Consider the following 7,213-nt stretch of genomic DNA (forward strand, 5'->3'; position numbering starts at 1 on the left):
TGCACTAAGATGATTAAGGAATGCTTATATTTTAGCTAAAAGTCAAGAATCCAATGTTGAATATCAATGATTTTTCATAAATCTGGAAGATACTTTACCCACAATTTTCCCCATCAACAACAAGTAAAGGTTTGGAACACTGGAATTGCCTTGCAAAATTAGTTTTGGGGGTTGGGAGAATATCCATGAGAGAGATCAAATGTATGCATCATGGGCTTTTTATGGACTGTCAGTGTTCTTTCAGTGACCCAATGAGACTCACTGCATAAAATCAGGCTGTACCATAAGAGATAACAATGAAGAAAGAGCATCATCACTAAAGAAACTTACCTCCCAAAAGCCCTTACCCACAATTTCTCTAGGCTGAACATTCAGTCCAGGTGAACTGATATGCCCAGGGTTTCCCAGCACATCTGGTTTCCCACATCAGCATCCCCATGACTGACTTCTGATTTTAGCCACACCTGCACTGCACAGTTCCAGGTGACCTCAGGCTCATCTCAGCTAACACTGTCCTATCCAGGGTACATGCTCTCTACTTACGGGCTTCCTGCACTCAAGTGCAACATAGGGGTTGGAGGGGTAGTTTTAATGCCCAGAGGCAATCCTCAACTGAGGAGGGATAGGAACTGTTGGGTAAATGCACTATCTTCCTCCAATTCTTCACAGGGGACAATTCTGGGAGTCATTCTGAACATTTCCCAGTCAGTCCCAGAGGAACTAAGCCCATTGCCCAAAACAGCAACCTTAATCATACACCTTTAGGTTGAATATTCCTGCTTTCCTGCCTCATTTCCCTCTTTTTCACTTCTCCCAGGGACCAGATTCCAAATAAACTAACAGCAGCCAAGTTCTTGTCTCTGCTTTCCTTTTGGGGGAACCCTGATTAATATACTTCTGATTATTATTACTGTCATCATTATGTTATTTATCTCATGTCAAAAATGAGACATCTCAAAATCCTTCCTGCTTAAATTTGACAAATATTAAGTTTTTATGTGTACTTTTGTCTATTTTGTTCCACTGACAAATTTATATATTGTTTGGAATTGTGTTTTTTTATAATACATTAATACATATTAAAGCATAGTTTCCTTCCATTTTTCCTCCTTGTAGAGATATTTGTGGTTCTTAGCAATTTATTTTTCATAAGAATTCTAAATTAGTTTTATCCAATTCCAAGATAAATCACATTGTGATTGCAATAAATGATTTCAGAATTTGCATTAAATTTACATATTAATTTGGAAAGAATTGCATTTTAAATATTATGTTTTTTTATTCAGAAATAAAATATATTTTCTCAAGAGTCTCAGTTCATTTGGGATGCTATAACAAAATACTACAGACTGAGTGGCAACAGAAATTCATTTCTCACAGTTCTAGAGTTTGGGAAGTCCACGATCAAGACACCAGCAGATTCAGTGTCTAGTGAGGGTCCTCTTCCTTGTTCATGGACCATCTTCTCTCTGTAACTTCACATGGTTACTGGTGGGTCAAAAGGCTAGGAAGTTCTCTGGGATCTCTTTTAGAAGGACCCTAATTCCATTCATGAGGACTCTACCCTCATGACCTAATCACCTCCCAAAAGTCTCCCCTACTATTACCATCATATTGCAGGTTAGGTTTCAACACATGAATTTTGGGGGAACACAAATATTCAGTCTATAGCACCAAGTGTTCAGGTATCACTATTATATTATTTTCTTTAAATTCCTTACCTTTCTTATATAATATATTCCTAGGTATTATTTTTTTCATTTGGGTTGTTATTATTAATTGATATTTGTTTTTCAATTTGGATCTTTAACTGGTTGCTAATATAGAGAAAGTCTGTCTTGTAAGTTTTTTTTTTCTTTTATCTGGCTACTTTACTAAATTTCTTATACAGTCTTCTATGTACTCTGAGCATATAACCCTATCATATGTATTATAGGTAACTTTGCCTTCTCTTCTTTAATATTGATTATTTCTATTTATTTTCTCATTGCATTTGTTAGAGCCTCTCAAATGGTATTGAATTATAGTAGTAATAGCATGTATCACTTACATAGTTTTTATTTTTAGTAGAAATTATCTCAGTATTTAATTATTTTCTACACTGGAGTTTTGGTAGCAAGCTTTTTATTATATTTAAGTAGTTATCTTTTATTTCCATTTTATGTAGAGTTTTTATTATGAGATTTAACAAAATTCCAGGAATTGAGGGAGTGAGGTGGGGAGAATTCCTCATGGCTGTACACAGAGGGGAAGGAGGTAGTAAAATGGGAGAGTTTGGTGGAAATAAAATTACTTAGCAAGGTTGCAGATGAGAAGTGTTACATGTGAAGTTTACATGTGGAAAGAGACTGGCCTGAGGAAGAGGTATAATCTCTCTCTGGCCAAGCTGAAAGGAGGGAAGGCAAGGTGCTTGAAGACCCAGAGAATCTCTGACTTGAAGAAAGGAGATGTTTTCTTTCCTTGTAAACTACCTTGTCTCCTTTTAAGAAAAATTTGGGTATAAACTAACATGGGCAGACAAATAGGGCTTATTTTAGATTTGAGACTGGCGGGTATGAATGACGCTGTATGACTCAGAACAGTGATCACAGACTGGCAGACTGGGAAGCTAGAAGGAATAAAGACAAAGGGCAGATTAGCGAGAGTGCATACAAAGGGGCTGATGGGAGTAAAGATGCTATGGTGAGAGAGGGTGATGTCAAGATGCTATATGAAGCTGGGTGTCAGTGACTTAGCAGGGTGATGGTGAGTGAAATTAAAATCAGAGGACTCCAAGGCAAGAGATTTTAAAGAGCTGTTAACATGGAGGTTGAAGTAAATCTAAGTTGATGGTAGAGACTTCAAAAAGAAAGAACAAAAATAAGCCAGGTGCTGAGTCACTGAGGAAAATAAGATGTCAGAGATGAGTGTGAGCACAGGTAGTGATACTAGATGATAAACTTAAGTAAATATCAATAGTGGTCTTCGCTAAGGCAGTGGGGAGCTACTGGGGGGTTAGAATGAGAATCAAACAGGCTAATAAATGCACAGGTAGATAGTAGGGAATTTCAGAGCAAGAGAGGAACAAGTGTTCAGAAGGAGCCTGCAGGTGGGCAAGGCAAGTGAGGATAAGAAATAAAGGAAGGAGACAATTTCGAGTTAGTTTGGAGTCACATGTTAATTGTATCAGAGAGTTTAATGATTATGCTGTATGTTATCAGTGGAGGGCTGAGTAGTCCCTCCAGTCCTAAAGATTTAAATAAACCTTTGTGGTGTGTGGCTTCTAAAACTTTGTTTTACAGTAAGCATAGGGGTTTAAAGATTCTTCTGCTGGCTCAGTGGTTAAGAATCCGCCTGCCAATGCAGCAGACAAGGGTTCAAGCCCTGGTCTGGGAAGATCCCATGTGCCGCGGAGCAACTAAGCCTGTGCACCACAACTACTAAGCCTGCACTCTAGAGCCCGTGAGCCACAACTAATGAGCCAGCGTGACACAACTACTGAAGCCTGTGCACCTACCCATGCTCTGCAACAAGAGGAGCCACCGCAATGAGAAGCACTCCCACAGCAACTAGTCCCTGTTCACCACAACTAGAGAAAGTCCGCGCGCAGCAACAAAGACCCAACGTAGCCAAAAAAAATAAATTAATTAATTAAATTAAAAATAAAAATACATTTAAATATTCTTTTACTGGTCTTGTGTGTGTGTGTATGTGTGTGCATATGTCTAGGTGTGTTAGGGTTGCCAGATTTAGCAAATTAAATACAGACTACCCAGCTAAATTTAAATTTCAGAAAACAAAGAATAATTTTTAGTATACGTATGTCCCATGCAATTGAGCATATTTCACAGGCCATATTTGTACTATTTTTTTTTATTTATCTGAAATTCAAATGTAACTGCTCTGTGTCTGTGTGCATATGTAGGCAGGTATCGGGTATATGAGCTGAGATATCCTTTCAAACTTAATATCTTAAAAGAACAGCTCAGAATAAGTCATGAGAAATCTTATCGCTGTATGTTTTCCTAATCATTATAAATTTAACAGGCAATGGAATTTACATACATGGAATTTGTTTCCGATTTCTTAAAAAACATTTCCAAGGTTCAAGCATAAACAGAGGAATTTGTTCTTTAATAATAGCTTCTATAGTTAAACTTTTCATGTACTTCCTCACACCAACCCCTCTCAAAGACCAACCTAAAAAGAATTTTCTTTCAAAGGAAAATGTCATATTAGGATTTTGAGAAATTTATGACTTCTTAATATTTAGAAACTCACATTGGAATTCTTGCACTGTTCAATGACTATATTGCTGTTATCAACCTATAAAATTCAAATATAATTGAAGAACTACACACATGATTTCCTCATGTGAATGGAATGGTTATTTTTTTCTAACCATGGCTTGTCGTCGCTTCACATGATACTCAGCATCTCTACTCAGAGAAGAATGTGGTTCTGATGAGCACATGGACTGGAGTATCGTCTGGGGCTAGTTTTTAGCACTCCAAACATGTGAGTGGCTGAAGTTAAATCCAGAAGTCTTTAGACGTGTGTTTTGTGTGTTTACATAGCAGTTCTCAGTGGCATCCATCTTCCTTACACCGGATGGTCCAACCCACTGAAGTAGCATCTCTGTGACGTTAGATTTAATAGTCTTTACTGGAGATTGCCTCTGTTTCAAGGTCCTACCTGGTGTCTGCAGCCCTCCTTGCCTTGCAGATGAGCCACTTGGTATCTATATGCCATCACCTCCACTCCTTCTCTTTACTCCACCTTCCCTGTGGGTTGAGAGCTGTGTCCTGACTCCAGATGGCAGGCAGGGGAACTGCAGGCACTCGAACTTGGTACTCTGTGATTTGGAAACAAAGCACCTTGCAGCTTATGTATCTTCAACATTTACCATGTGAATCCATGGTTCTTTATGGTTTCACATCCACTGTGAAATGATACAAAACCTCCCACAGTAAATTATATTATTCACAGATTACAGATAAGGGGACTGAGATCAAAACGGAAAAGACAAAGGAACTAACATTTACTGAGCATTTGCTTTGTGCCTAGCACTGTGTCAAGCATTTTACAAACATCGTCTCATTTAATTCTCACCACAAACCTAAGAATTATATGTTGTAAGAGGCAGGAGTTACAACATATATTTTGCAGATGAAGAAATGTGCTCAGAAGAGTTAAGAAACTTGTCCAAGCTAACAAGCGGTAGAAGAAGAATTCAAATGAAGCCTTGTAATTTTATAGCTCATGCTTGTCCCATTTCACAATGGTTCTCCGTGGAAGTCAGTTAGCTTGTCTATGTTTACTCACCTAGGAAATGGGGGATATAGGATTCAAACTTATGTAGGTCTGACTCCAAAGCCCATAAAAAAATAACATTTAAAACAAACTTATGGGGCTTCCCTGGTGGCGCAGTGGTTGAGAGTCTGCCTGCTGATGCAGGGAACGTGGGTTCATGCCCCGGTCTGGGAAGATCCCACATGCAGCGGAATGGCTGGGCCCGTGAGCCATGGCCACTGAGCCTGCGCATCCGGAGCCTGTGCTCCACAGCGGGAGAGGCCACAACATTGAGAGGTCCGCGTACCGCAAAAAAAAAAAAAAAAAAAAAAAAAAAACAAACCTTATGGTTACCAAAGGGGAAGGGGGGGAGGGAGGAATAAATTAGAAATTTGGATTAACAGATACACATATATACATATAACTGAATCTCTTTGCAGTACACCTGATACACTGTAAATCAACTATATTTCAATAAATAAATAAATAGCATTTAATGGGGCTGATTAGACCATTCAAAAAATGTTGCTGTCTGTAGTAGATCCAAAAAAGAGCACTACAGCTCTTGTCATTAGTAAATTCTAAAAATGTGTGTGTGTGTATGTGTGTGTGTGTGTGTGTGTGGTTTTGGGAATACACTGATCACATTGCCTTAAAAAAGATGTTAAGTCTACCACTAACTTCCTCCTTCCCCAAGCATTAGTGCTTAAAATCCATTGAGTGAATCTGGTGTTTGAATATAACTACTTTATTCACACAGCAATGGGGTTAGGCTGATGCCATCCCTCTAATGAGTCATGCAGCTCAGGCACAGGCTTAAGATACTAATGGCTTTCTTAAGCAGCAGAACTCAGTGTCCAGAGATAGTACCAGATATGCTTCTTAAATGATGGAGTATGGGTAGGTGGGAGTCATTTCATGGGAGTAAAAGATTGGAAGAAACTTGGCTTCTAGTTTTAGCTTTGAGACTAATATACTGTGGGATCTTGGGCAGACTGCTTAACCTGTCTGGGCCTTTAGTTTCTTTATGTAGATGGGGGCTGGGTGAGCCATGTCTTTATGTTCACCTATATTTAGCATTCATTATATTATGACTTAGTGATATTTTCTGCATTTTGCTTTCACCTGTTAAGAAACAAAAACATCTGCAGTAGCTCTACAGCTATGATGGGATTTCTTTAGAAAGTAGAGTGAGGGGGCTTCCCTGGTGGCGCAGTGGTTGAGAGTCCGCCTGCCGATGCAGGGGACACGGGTTCGTGCCCCGGTCCGGGAAGATCCCACATGCCGTGGAGCAGCTGGGCCCGTGAGCCATGGCCGCTGAGCCTGCGTGTCCGGAGCCTGTGCTCCGCAATGGGAGAGGCCACAACAGTGAGAGGCCTGCGTACCGCAAAAAAAAAAAAAAAAAAAAAAAAAGAAAGTAGAGTGAGGGAAGTCATGGGGAAAATGGTATGGCAGACAGGATTGACCTTTGAGTCAATACCCTATCTTCTCCTGGCCTCAAGTACTCAGCAACAGCAGATGTCTTGCCTGCTTTTAGCATATCCCCCAGATCTGCTCCTTTGCAGGCAGCTTTCCATTTACAGATTTTCCTAGTGGGCCTTTGCTTGCTTCATATACTCCCTCCAGACCAGTCTGTTCTGGGCCTCATCCTGGGTCTCACACAGAGGTAATATTCACAGTGATTCTAGCCCTAGGGGAAAACTATTTGGGTTTTAATCTTGGTCTGATCATCTCTCAGCTGTGTGGTATCTGGAAGATTACTTCACATTTCTCTGTTCCAGTTTTCTTACCTGTAAAACAGGGGAGATGATGGTGCTTACCTCACTAGCATGTTGTGTGCATTAAATGTGTTGAAAAATGTAGAAAAATTCAGCAGAATCCCTGACATATAATAAATGAAAAATGTATATTATATAACAGATAGGATTAGAAGCTTCTGGGT

Source organism: Mesoplodon densirostris, chromosome 12 (assembly GCF_025265405.1).
Source record: "Mesoplodon densirostris isolate mMesDen1 chromosome 12, mMesDen1 primary haplotype, whole genome shotgun sequence".
NCBI classification, from domain to species: domain Eukaryota; kingdom Metazoa; phylum Chordata; class Mammalia; order Artiodactyla; family Ziphiidae; genus Mesoplodon; species Mesoplodon densirostris.